General features: G+C 37.1%; 1 protein-coding gene across 1 annotated transcript in view; it reads right to left on the bottom strand.

Moving 5' to 3' along the window:
• SCAPER (S-phase cyclin A associated protein in the ER) overlaps positions 1-11737 on the bottom strand; it is a 512156-nt gene extending 500419 nt beyond the window's left edge. Inside the window, exon 1 of the mRNA XM_040492187.1 lies at positions 11622-11737. The gene's annotated coding sequence lies outside the window, so the exon portion shown is untranslated. The remainder of the gene's footprint in view (positions 1-11621) is intronic.
• Between the last annotated feature and the right edge of the window lie 1694 nt (positions 11738-13431).

Genomic DNA, 13431 nt, shown 5'->3' with positions numbered 1-13431 from the left:
GATTTTATTGAATGGCTTTCTCAGAACAGGAATAAATCAACTTCTTAAATAAGTCAGATATTCCAGTAATTTAAAAACAAGATCAAGTTAGTGATATTCCTCAACTTATAAACAGGCCTGAAAAATACTTCTTTGAATTCAAAATTTATTTTAACAATCAAATCAAGAATATTTTTTACCATTTAAAAACTCAGTATTTTGACTAATTTATCTGATTTATGAAATACACAGTTTTATTGGGAAGAGAAGTTTTCAGTTCCTTGTATTCTTGACGTCATTTAGATCATTCTCACCTGTTTCTCACCAGTAGTTAGAAAGACACTAACTACTGGTGTTTTTTAAATTTTTTTAACGTTTATTTATTACTGAGAGAGACAGACAGACAGAACATGAGCATGGGAGGGGCAGAGAGAGGAGGAGACACAGAATCTGAAGCAGGCTCCAGGCTCTGAGATGTCAGCACACAGCCCAGTACAGGGCTCGAACTCACAAACAAGATAATGATCTGAACCGAAGTCAGATGCTTAACCGACTGAGCCACGCAGGCACCCCTAACTACTGTTTTATAATCACTCTATTCTTGAGAGCAAGACAAAACAAGAATAAGATTCTATCTATAATGTATAATAGAATGATTTTCCTTTCTGCAAAATAATTTTGGACCAGGACCCCTGAAAAGAAGTATAAGTGAAGTGAGCCATAATACCTGTTAACAATTTAATCACACATAAGTGGGCCTCCCTCAAATGTTCTACCAGGGATGAAGGCATAGAACTACACTTACCTACACAGTCCTTATATTATTCATCCTTTGATTATAGAGAACAAGGTACCAGCAGATTTTTTAGAACATCCAGTAGAATAACCAGCTTAGAACAAGTACCAGAGAAAACAAGTAAGAGAAGAAAACTATTAAAAACTGAATTATTATCCTTAGAAATATGTGAGTATATATTATAGCCATAAATAAGAACAAGATGCTATTTTTTTAAAAGAAAATAAAGGGGCGCCTGGGTGGCGCAGTCGGTTAAGTGTCCAACTTCAGCCAGGTCACGATCTCACGGTCCGTGAGTTCGAGCCCCGCGTCAGGCTCTGGGCTGATGGCTCAGAGCCTGGAGCCTGTTTCCGATTCTGTGTCTCCCTCTCTCTCTGCCCCTCCCCCATTCATGCTCTGTCTCTCTCTGTCCCAAAAAATAAATAAACGTTGAAAAAAAAATTTTTTTTAAATAAATAAATAAATAAATAAAAAGAAAATAAAAATTTTCCTATTACTGGCAAAGTTCTGACAATATAAAATAATCCTCAAAAATTATGAAGTTAACATTCTTCTTTTGTCATCATTATTTAGAAATTCAGAAAGTTCTGATTCTCTGTGCTCATAGTTCTGTTATTTTGAAATAAGCATGAATGAAGCTTTAAAATTGCACTGGCCAATTTCTTATGCACTTACATGCAAAATCAGGTTATATACAGAGATGTGATTCACTGTTGTATTTTCTTTAGTTTTATGTTTTTTGACTAGAAGAAACTTTAATAAACCTCAGATTTATATAATAAAATAACCCATGGAAATGGGAAAATAAAATTTCGTTAATCATATATAACAACCATAAGACAATCTTAGGTCTTATGTTATAACTTTTATAGTAAATAATATTAATATATATTCTCTATCAAATAATTTAAAAACGTAACAGTAAGCTTCCTTATGAAAATTTTGGCTAATACAGAGGGGAGAAGTTAAGATGGCAGAGCAGTATGGAGACCCTGAGCTTGCCTTGTCCCTGAAATTCAGCTAGATCAACATCACACCATTTTGAACACCTCGGAAATTGACCTAAGGATTAACACAACAATCTGCATAACTTGAGCTACAGAACTCAGCGGATACACACTGTAGAGAGGTGAACTAGGGAAGAGAAAAGCCATGGAGGGTAGGAAACTGTTTTTGCAGAGAGAAGACAGAGAAAGGGGAGTGTGCAGCACATGAGAAGAGTGCAGGAAAAACACTCCCCTGCAAGTAGCTGGAGAGAAAGAGAGAGAAAGAGTGAAAACACTTGCAGGGGACTGAACAAGAAATGTGTTCCCCAAAACCACTGACAGGAAGAAAGGAGAGGGTTTCAATACCATCAGGATTATATAAACAGTGGAGCCCAGAGTCTAAAGTTCCGAAACTCAGTGCCTGGTGCTCTGGTGAAGAAATAAGGATGTAGATTCCCAGGAGCAGGCAGAGGGATCTAAGGGGTCCATGTGCCACCCCAGGAGAAGTGACTCCCCTGCTTGGAGTGCATTTGGTAGAGGCCACAAGGCCTGCCAACAGGCAAAGGTCCCAGCAGACCCCAGAGGGCAGCCATGTTCGCTGGTACTGGGACAAAGACACCACAGTGTGGTGAAACCCAGTAACAGCTGTGTTGTGATTTGACATAATCTCTGACCCTCTTCTGCTGTGCGATCGCATGAACATTTTCAGGGGCAATCCCGCACCCAGCCATTGCTCAGCAAGAACCTCCCACAGGGAGTCAGCATGGGTCCAAGCCGGAGGGGTCTCTGAAGTGTGAGGATTTGAAACACAACCCCATCTGATATAAAATTCTGGAGGGAGGTGCTGCCTGGCAGGCGGACAGCTTGGGACACGCAGAGGGTAGAGGCTGAAGGTGGACAGAGCCCTGAGACAAAGGAGGGGTGCTTGATTGTGAACTGGTGAAAGTGCAACATTCCTGTGCCAGAGACTAGGGAACTGGGTGAAGCCATTTCCACTCTCTGCACACATTTGCGCACAACAATGACAACCACAGTAAGCTAAGCAGTGAAACCTAGTGGAGAATAGAGCTGTTACACCAAGCCCCGCCCAACTGCGCCCTCCAAGCACATCCACCAGAAGACCAGCAGAAGTCACATCACATACTTAGTGAACAGATGGACTATACAGGGCTTCAAAGTTTCAGTTCTAGGGGAAACTGGATGCAACTTCATTAGGTTTCATTCTGTTTGCTGTTTTGCATTCGTTTTTTTTGCTTGTTTTTGATTAAATTGGTTTTTTTTCATTCTTTCGTTTCATTCTCTTTAGTGGACACAAAGAGAAAAATTTATTTTTATTTTTTCTACTTTACATTTACTTTTTTAAAATTTTTATTCTATTTCATTTTCTTTATATCACTTTATTCTATTTTATCTATTTTTAAAAAATCTTTAAATGTCTTATTTTTCTTTTCTTTCCCTTTTTTCTCTATCAAGATTCCTTCAACAAGCAGACTAAAAACACACCTAGGATATAGCTTCCTTTATTTGATTTTTGATTTTTTCATTTTTATTTTTCACTTTATTTTTTTCTTCTTCCAAAATGACAAAACAAAGGAATTTACCCCAAAAGAAAGAGGAGGAAGAAATGACAGCCAGGGGCTTAATCAACACAGATATAAGCAAGATGTCTGAGCTAGAATTTATAAGCACAATAATAAGAATATTAGCTGGGGTTGACAAATGCATAGAATCCCTTCCTGCAGAGATTTAAAGAAATAAAATCTAGTCAGGATGAAATTACAAGTGCTATAACCGAGATGCAATCTCAAATGTATTCCACGATGGCAAGGATGGATGAGGCAGAGCAGCAAATCAGTGATTTAGAAGATAACGAGAATAATGAAGCAGAAAAGAGGAGGTAAACAGAGCAAAAGATCACGATACAAGACTTGGAGAATTCTGTGACTTATTAAAAAGGGATAACATTCGAATCATAGGAGTCTCAGAAGATGAAAAGAGAGAAAAAGGGGCAGAAGGTGTATGTGAGTGAATTTAAGCAGAAAACTTTCCTACTCTAGAGAAGAACGTAGACATCAAAATCCAAAAAACCAGGAAACTCCCATTAGATTCAACAAAAACCGACCATCACCAAGGCATATCGTAGTCAAATTCACAAAATACACAGATGAGAAAAGAATCATGAAAGCAGCAAGGCAAAAATGTTCTTAACCTATAAGGGAAGACAAATCAGATTTGCAGCAGACCTATCCACAGAAACTTGGCAGGCCAGAAAGGAGTAGCAGAATATATTCAAAGTGCTGAACCGGAAAAATGTGCAGCCAAGAATTCTTTATCCAGTAAGGCTGTCATTCAAAAATAGAAGGAGAGATAAAGAGTTTCCCAAACAAAAACTAGAGGAGTTCATGACCACTAAACCAGCCCTGCAAGAAATGTTAAGGGGAACCCTTTGATTGGAGAGAAGACAAAAGAAAACAAAAAAGACCAAAAGCAACAAAGACTAGAAACAACCACAGAACATCACCAGAAACACCCTCTACAAGCAACACAATGGCACTAAACTCATATCTTTCAGTACTCACTCTAAATGTCAATGGACTAAACATTTCACTCAAAAGACAGGGTATCAGAATGGATAAGAAAATGAGACCCGTCTATATGCTGCTTACAGGAGACTCATTTAGACCTAAAGACACCTGCAGATTGAAAGTAAGGGGATGGAGAACCATCTATCATGCAAATAGTCATCAAGAAGAAAGCTGGAGTAATTATACTTACATCAGACAAACTAGATTTTAAAATAAAGACTGTAACAAGAGATGAAGAAGGGCATTATATGGTAATTAAGGGGTCTATCCAGCAAGAAGATCTAACAATTATAAATATTTATGACCCCAATGTGGTAGAACCCAAATATATTAATCAATTAATCACAAACATAAAGAAACTCACTGATAATAATACCATAATAGAAGAGGACTTCAACATCCCAGTTAGAGCAAAGACAGATCATGTAGGCAGAAAATCAACAAGGAAACAATGGCTCTGAAAGACACACTGGACTGGATGGACTTAATAGATATATTCAGAATTTTCATCCTAAAGCAGGAGAATACACATGCTTCTCAAGTGCACGTGGAATATTCTCCACAATGGATCACATACTGAGTCACAAATCAGCCCTCAACAAGTACAAAAAGATCAAGATCATACTTTGCATGCTATCAGACCACAACACTATGAAATTCAAAATCAACCACAAGAAAAAATTTAGAAAGACCACGAATATTTGGAGATTAAAGAACATTGTACTAAAGAATGAATAGGTTAACCAAGAAATTAAAGAGAAAATTAAAAAGTACATGGAAGCCAGTGAAAATGAAAATATGACAGCCCAAAACCTCTGGGATGCAGCAAAGGCAGTCATAAGAAGGAAGTACATAGCAATCCACACCTTTCTGAAGAAGGAAGGTCTCAAATACATAACCTGACCTTACACCTAAAAGAGCTGGAAAAAGAACAGCAAATAAAGCCCCAAAACAGCAGATGATGGGAACTAATAAAGATTAAAGCAGAAATCAATGACAACAAAATTAAAAATAAGAAAAAAAAAAACAGATCAATGAAACCAGGAGTTGGTTCTCTGAAAGAATTAACAAAATTGATAAACCTCCTTTTGATCAAAAAGAAAAGGGAGGGGCACCTGGATGGCTCAATAAGTTAAGCATCCGACTTCAGCTCAGATCATGATCTCACAGTCCATGAGTTCAAGCCCCACGTCGGGCTCTGTGCTGACAGCTCAGAGCCTTGAGACTGATTTGGATTCTGTGTCTCCCTCTCTCTCTCTCTGCACCTTCCTGCTCGTGCTTTCTCTCCCTCCATCCCTCCCTCCCTCTCTCTCCCTCTCTCTCAAAAATAAACACTAAAAAAAAAATTTTTTTTAAGAAAATGGAAAAGAACCCAAATAAATAAAATCATGAATGAAAGAGGAGAGATCACAACCAACACTGCAAAATTATAAACAATATTAAGAGAATAGTATGAGCAATTATAGGCCAACAAACTGGGCAATCTGGAAGAAATGGAAAATTCCTAGAAACACATAAACTACCAAAATTGAAACAAAAAGAAATAGAAAATTTGAACAGACCCATAACCAGTAAAAAATTGAATCAGTGATCAAAAATGTACCAACAAACAAGAATCCAGGGCTGGATGGCTTTCCAGGGGAATTCTACTAAACATGTAAAGAAGAGTTAATACCTTGCTGTTCCAAGAAATAGCAATTGAAGGAAAAATTCCAAACTTGTTCTATGAGGCCACCATTACCTTGATTCTAAAACCAGACAAGATCCCACTAAAAAGGAAAAGTACAGACTAATTTCCCTGATGAACATGTATGCAAAAATTCTCAACAAGATACTAGGAAACTGGATCCAACAATATATTAACAGAATCATTCACCACGATCAAGTGGAATTTATTCCTGGGATACAGAGCTGGTTCAATATCTCCAAATTAATCAATGTGATACATCGCATTGATAAAAGAAAGGATAAGAACCACATGATTCTCTCAATAGACGTAGAATACAGCATCCTTTCTTGATAAAAAAAACTTTTATACAAAAAAATAGGTATAGAAAGATCACACGTCGAGATTATAAAGGCCATATACAAAACCCACCACTGATATCATCCTCAATGGGGAAAACCTGAGAGCTTTTCCCCTAAGGTCAGGAACATGACAAGGATGTCCACTCTCACCACTGTTATTCAACACAGCATTGGAAATCCCAGCCTCAGCAGACAACACAAAGAAATAAAAGGCATCCAAATCAGCAAGGAGGAAGTCAAACATTTACTCTTTGCAAAGGACATGATACTCTATATGAAAAACCCAAAAGACTCCACCAAAAACTGCTAGGACTGATCCATGAGTTCAGCAAAGTCACAGGATATAAAATCAATGTGCAGAAATCGGTTGCATTTCTATATACCAATAATGAAACAGCAAAAAGAGAAATCAAGGACTCAATCCCATTTACAATTGCACCAAAACCATAAGATATCCAGGAAGAAACCTAACCAAACATGTGAAAAGTCTATACACCGAAAACTATAGAAAGCTTATGAAATAAACTGAAGAAGACACAAAAAAAACATTCCATGCTCATGGACTGGAAAAGCAAATATTGTTAAAATGTCAATACTACCCAAAGCAAGCTACACATTCAATGCAATCCCTATCAAAATAACACCAACATTCTTCACAGAGCTAGAACAAACAATTCTAAAATTAGTATGGAACCAGAAAAGACCCAGAATAGCCAAAGCAATCCTGAAAAAGATAACCAAAGCTGGAGGCATCACAATTCCGAACTTCAAGCTATATTACAAAGCTGTAATCATCAAGACAGTATGGTACTGGCACATAAACAGACACACAGATCAATGGACCAGAACAGAGAACCCAAAATGGATCCACAAATGTATGGCCAACTAATCTTTGACAAAGCAGAAAGGATATCTAGTGGAAAAAAGATAGTCTCTTCCAGCAAATGGTAAGGGGAAAACTAGACAACAACATGCAGAAAAATGAACCTGGGCCACTTTCTTACACCATACACAAAAATAAACTCAAAATGGATTAAAGATCTAAATGTAAGACAGGAAGCCATCAAAATCCTAGAGAAGAAAACAGGCAACAACCCCTTTGACCTCAGCCACAGCAACTTCTTACTTCCCTCCATGCAAGGGAAACAAAGCAAAAATGAACTATTGGGAGGGACCTCATCAAGACAAAAAGCTTCTCCACAACAAAGGAAACAATCAGCAAAACTAAAACGCAACCAACGAAAGGGGAGAACATATTTGCAAATGACATAGCAGACAAAGGGTTAATATCCAAAATCTATAAAGAACTTAATCAAACTCAATGCTCAAAAAACAAATAATCAGTGAAGAAATGGGCAAAGACATGAATAGACACTTTTCAAAGGAAAACATCCACATAGCTAACAGACACATGAAAAAATGCTCAACATCACTCATCATCAGGGAAATACAAATCAAAACCACAATGAGATACCATCTCACACCTGTCAGAATGGCTAACATTAACAACTCAGGCAACAACCGATGTTGGCAAAGATGCAGAGAAAGAGGATCTCTTTTGCACTGCTGGTGGGAATGCAAACTGGTTCAGCCACTCTGGAAAACAGTATGGAGGTTCCTCAAAAAATTAAAATAGAACCGCTCCTATGATCCAGCAATTGCACTACCAGGTATTTATCCACAGGATACAGGAGTGCTGATTTGAAGGGGCACATGCACCTCTATGTTTATAGCAGCACTATCGACAATAGCCAAAGTATGGAAAGAGCCCAAATGTCCATCGACGGATGAATGGATAAAGAAGATGTGGTATATATACACAATCAAATATTACTCGGTGATCAAAAAGAATGAAATCCTGCCACTTGCAAAATGTGGAGGGAACTAGAGGATATTTGTCAGAGAAAGACTAATATCATATGATTTCACTCACGTGGAATTTAAGATACAAAACACATGAACATAAGGGAAGCAAAAATAATAAAAACAAAAGGAGATAAACCATAAGAGAACTCTTAAGTACAGAGGACAAACTGAGTGAGGGTTGCTGGAAGAGTGTTGGGTGGTGGGGAGAGCTAAAGGGGCATGGAGCATTAAGAGGACACTTGTTGGGATGAGCACTGGGTGTTATATGTAAGTGATGAATCATTAAATTCTATTCCTGAAATCATTATTACACTATATGTTACCTAACTTGGATTTAAATTTAAAAAAAAAATTTTTTTTTTGGCTAGAATAGAGCTAAATATAAAAAGATAAATTTGGGATGCCTCAGTGGCTCAGTTGGTTAAGTGTCTGACTTCGGCTCAGGTCATGATCTCACAGTTCATGAGTTCGAGTCCCATGTCAGGCTCTGTGCTGACAGCTCAGAGCCTGGAGCCTGCTTCAGATTCTGTGTTTCCATCTCTCTCCGCCCCTCCCCAACAGTTCAATAGTCCCATCAGTTCATTCGCTCCTGCTCTCTCAAAAAATAAACATTTAAAAAAATTTTTAAGACAAATTTAATTTCCCTCTCTATTCAGTAATTTTTGATTCAAAGTAACTGTTCCTTAAAAATATCTAGGAAGACTGGCAAAGAAAAGCTACTGAGGGAGGACTGGTCCAAACAGTTGTTTTTTTTTAATTTTTTTTAATGTTTATTTTTGAGAGAGAGACCGTGTGTGAGCAGGGGAGTTGTCAGCACAGAGCCCAATGCAGGGCCTGAACCCTCGAGCTGTGAGACGACCTGAGGCGAAGTTGGATGCTTAACCAACTGAGCCACCCAGGCACCCCTAAACAGATATTTTAATATACTATAATGCCTCTATAATTAAAACAGCATGGCCTTCATACATGAATGAACACCCCAGTGAAATAGAATATAACTACATATGGAAATTCAATTTATGATAAGCTGACATCTCAAAAAAAATGGGGCCAAGATAGACTTTATAGTAAGTGATGCTGGAGCAACTTGTTTACCATATGGGAAAAGATAAAATGAGACCCACAACTCACACAATATGCAAGAAAAAACTACAAATGGATCAGAGATAAAAGTGTAGAAAGTAAAATACAGATAAAATAAACTTTTAAGTAAAAAAGTATAAAAAGCAAGATAAAATGTAAAAAATAGGTAAACCTATACAGAGAGGGAAGGAGGTAAACCATAAGAGACTCTTAAAAACTGAGAATAAACTGAGGGTTGATGGGGGGTGAGAGGGAGGGGCAAGTGGGTGACGGGCATTGAGGAGGGCACCTGTTGGGATGAGCACTGGGTGTTGTATGGAAACCAACTTGACAATAAATTTTATATTTTAAAAAATACATGTAAACATAAAGTAAAATCAAAAGAATAAAACACAGATGAACTCTTATATGGCTTGAAACATCCTGCTGGGTAAGGGTGTTCTCAAAGAAGAAAAATATGTCAAAAGGAAACAGGAGCCAGCTTAAAACAGGTCTCCCACTGACAGAACAATTAAGACAAACCTAGAACAATTTAAGCATCAAAACAGAGTGATAGATTATAACTTTAATTTTTTTTTTTTTAACGTTTTTATTTTTGAGACAGAGAGAGACAGAGCATGAAGGGGGGAGGGGCAGAGAGAGAGGGAGACACAGAATCGGAAGCAGGGTCCAGGCTCTGAGCCATCAGCCCAGAGCACTACGCGGGGCTCAAACTTACGGACCGTGAGATCGTGACCTGAGCTGAAGTCGGACACCCAACCGACTGAGCCACCCAGGCGCCCCGATAGATTATAACTTTAAATAAGAAATTCAATTAAATTAGAAATCATGACCCCACGCAAATTTAAACAAATATAAACTTACACATATAAATACAAACAGAAAAGAGAAAGCTCTTCCTTACATTAGAATGTCAGCTAATAGGGGCATCTGGGTGGCTCAGTTGATTAAGCGCTGATTTTGGCTCAGGTCATGATCTTACAGTTTGTGAGTTCAAGCCCAGAGTCATGCTCTGTGCTGACAGCTCACAGCCTGGAGCCTGCTTTGGATTCTGGGTCTCCCTCTCTCCCTCTCTCTCTCTCTGCCCCTCATCCACTTGTGTGCACGCACTCTCTCTCTTTCAAAAATAAATAAACTTTTTAATAAAATGTCAGCTAGGGGCACCTGGTTGGCTCAGTTGGTTGAGCCTCCAACTTTGGCTCAGGTCATGATCTCATGGTGCAGGAGTTCAAGCTCCACATCAGGTTGTCTGCTGTCAGCTCAGAGCCTGCTTTGGATTACATGTCCCCCCTTCTCTCTGCCCCTTCCACACTCACGTTTTCTCTCTCAAAAATCAATAAATCTTTTTTTTTAATGTCAGTTAATAAGTATAGAAGGAACTCAGCTGAGGTTAGCAAATCACCATTTTACAACCACCAGAGTAATAACTTACTCAGCTAAGAATTATCAACAGAAGCTGAAAGTAGTGGGTAGACTGTTTTAAGAGATATTTACATAGTTTCAAACTATCTTACCACATATTACTTATTAATTACAAATGAAAAAGTTAGTCACTTAACAGTAGAGAAACTCAGAAGATAACCAAGTGGTAAATGTTGACATCGATAGTAACAAAACAAAACCACTATCTTGTGCCTCCTATGATGCCCTGAAAAGGACACAACATAATTTCTACAGAATCCCTCCAAAAATATGTAACTGAGTCTAATCATGAAAGGACATCACACAAACCCAGTATGAGGAATATTCTACAAGCCCTCAGAAAATTTCAAAGTGAGGTGCCCTTTGGCACACTCCACCCTCCTTTTTCCTATATCCCCAGACAATCTTCTGGATCCCCAGGTTCTAGGCAGTGCTCACAATCATTCTACCCATTGAAGTGAAAGAACTAGTTCAAATAATAACTAAAGAAATACACTCATCTTTTATTTTCTAAAACATTATATTAAACTATACCTAGGTAACTGTGGTGAATACAGTAAAATTTTAAAGCCTCTTTATTTTCAGAAGAATTTAACAAAAGAAAAAAATCTAAATCTCCTATAACTTAAAAAAGAAAATTAATATGCCGATCATAACCCACATTCCTTCCTATGTGAAAGAGCAAAACTAACACTTTCATGAAACCATTTGTATATTAGCTAAGATAAAAAAGCAACAGAAAAGTTATTTCCTATTTAATGCATGCTAATTTGCTCAAGAGTTTGAATTGTAAACTGTTTTCGGTCTATCTACTGTTTAGGGCTAAATATATCCTCCTAATTTACAACAAAAATGAAACTTTTTAAAAACACATACCATCATCATCTTTGCTTTCTAGTGGAACACTCCAAGCTATCAGATTTCTTGCTGTACGACCCTCCTCCGCAACTATTCTCCTTACTTTGTCATGACTATTAGAGCGCTGGAATGAAGCCTATGTAGAGAAAAGAGAATATTTATTATACTATTAGATTAGTCAACATATAAAATATATTTGGCTGACAAATTCATTATTTCTCACATTTTCTCATAAAGGAAACACTTAAAACTAATTTGGGATTGAAAGATTAAACGAGGAAAAGAAAGTAAGTCAGAGATTTTTTATTTCTAAAAAGACTGATTTTACAACTTTAAAAATAAACAAATTACTTCAAGAATAAATACAATCTTCAGTTTGGAAATGTGCTCTTCTAAGAAGCACAAATACTGCTGTGTACACACTGTAGCACCACCACTTACGTATCACAGGTCTGATACCTCTGATTTTAATCCCACGCGTAGGGTTGATTTTACTCTTTCCCTTTCTTCATTTGTAATTTCTTTCTCTACCAGTGAGAAACTCAGTTCTCATTATCTAAATTTACTTACATGTTCAATTCTAACATACACATAAAATAGTTTCATAATTGCGAGCCCACAACTCTGAGAAACATATTATTAAGATTACATTTCTATAAAGTTCTTATCTTTAGCCTTACAGCATCCAAAGTACTGCATTTTGTTTTCCAAAATTACTTAAATTAGTACTTCCCATCCTCACCACTTTCAGTGTGATTACGTTATTCACATTCCATTTTGGGTTCTCCTCACCTACTGGTTAATTTTAATTGCTTGTTTATTGCGGGAGTATGTGAAAGAAAGCAATACATTATTCTCAAAGAAACTGCTTGACGAGTGGTATGACTTGAAGAGACGAAAAAGGCATTACCCTCTAAAGCATGGGTCAACAAACTTCTACAAAGGGCCAGATAATAATTTATTTCAGGCTTTGCAGGCCATACAATCTCTGTGACAACTACTCAATCATAGTTTTTGTGTGAAAGCAGCCAGAATTTAACTTCTACATCTTTAAAATAAATACCTACCCCTACATTCTTTCATTCCTCTGACTTTACGCCAGATATACACGTGGCATCTACTTACCTAACTCATAAGCTTACACCAAAACTCATTAATCTGTGACCACTATTCCAACTCCATCCTGTGCAAAATTCTTGAATCATCTCTATTCCCATACTTTCCAATAAATTTAACACAATAAAATCTCCTTTTGATTAAACACATCTCCCAATGATTATTAGCTCTATAGATAACTTAGATTGGCATCTATCATTTAGGTTACCTAAGCATTGTTTAACCAAGGAGTATAACTATTTCTTTCAGGCCAGATGAACAAGTTTAAGTAGGTGGCCTGCTTTTCAGCTCTTTTTCCGATAATTTCAGATATGTCCAATAATTATGCAATCACATAAAATCTTATACGTAGATAAATGGAGATACATATCAGATCACAAAATCCATCATTCTATACATTATTCTCTAACTCAAGAGTCTTCATAAATTCATGAATTTCTAGGAACTAAAGTTATCACAAGACAGCAATGCTGCAGTAATGTCTGAACAGAAAACTAGAAATCTAATATTCTTTCTTCTATAAATGTTTCAGTTCTACCATAAATTTTGCAAAGTTAGTTCTTTTATATTCAGTACACATGCACACATTCAAAGAAAGAGCTACTAGCTCAAGCTTTATTTTAATTCTTAATTCTAATATTTCATATGCAAAACCAGTATAACATTCATCTTACGACAACGCCTGACTGAAAATCATTTTTCCATAAAAGTA

This window comes from Herpailurus yagouaroundi, unplaced genomic scaffold (assembly GCF_014898765.1).
Source record: "Herpailurus yagouaroundi ecotype Mexico unplaced genomic scaffold, PumYag 184, whole genome shotgun sequence".
NCBI classification, from domain to species: domain Eukaryota; kingdom Metazoa; phylum Chordata; class Mammalia; order Carnivora; family Felidae; genus Herpailurus; species Herpailurus yagouaroundi.
Note: the sequence above shows the minus strand (reverse complement) of the source record. Positions and strands in the feature narration are given on the sequence as shown.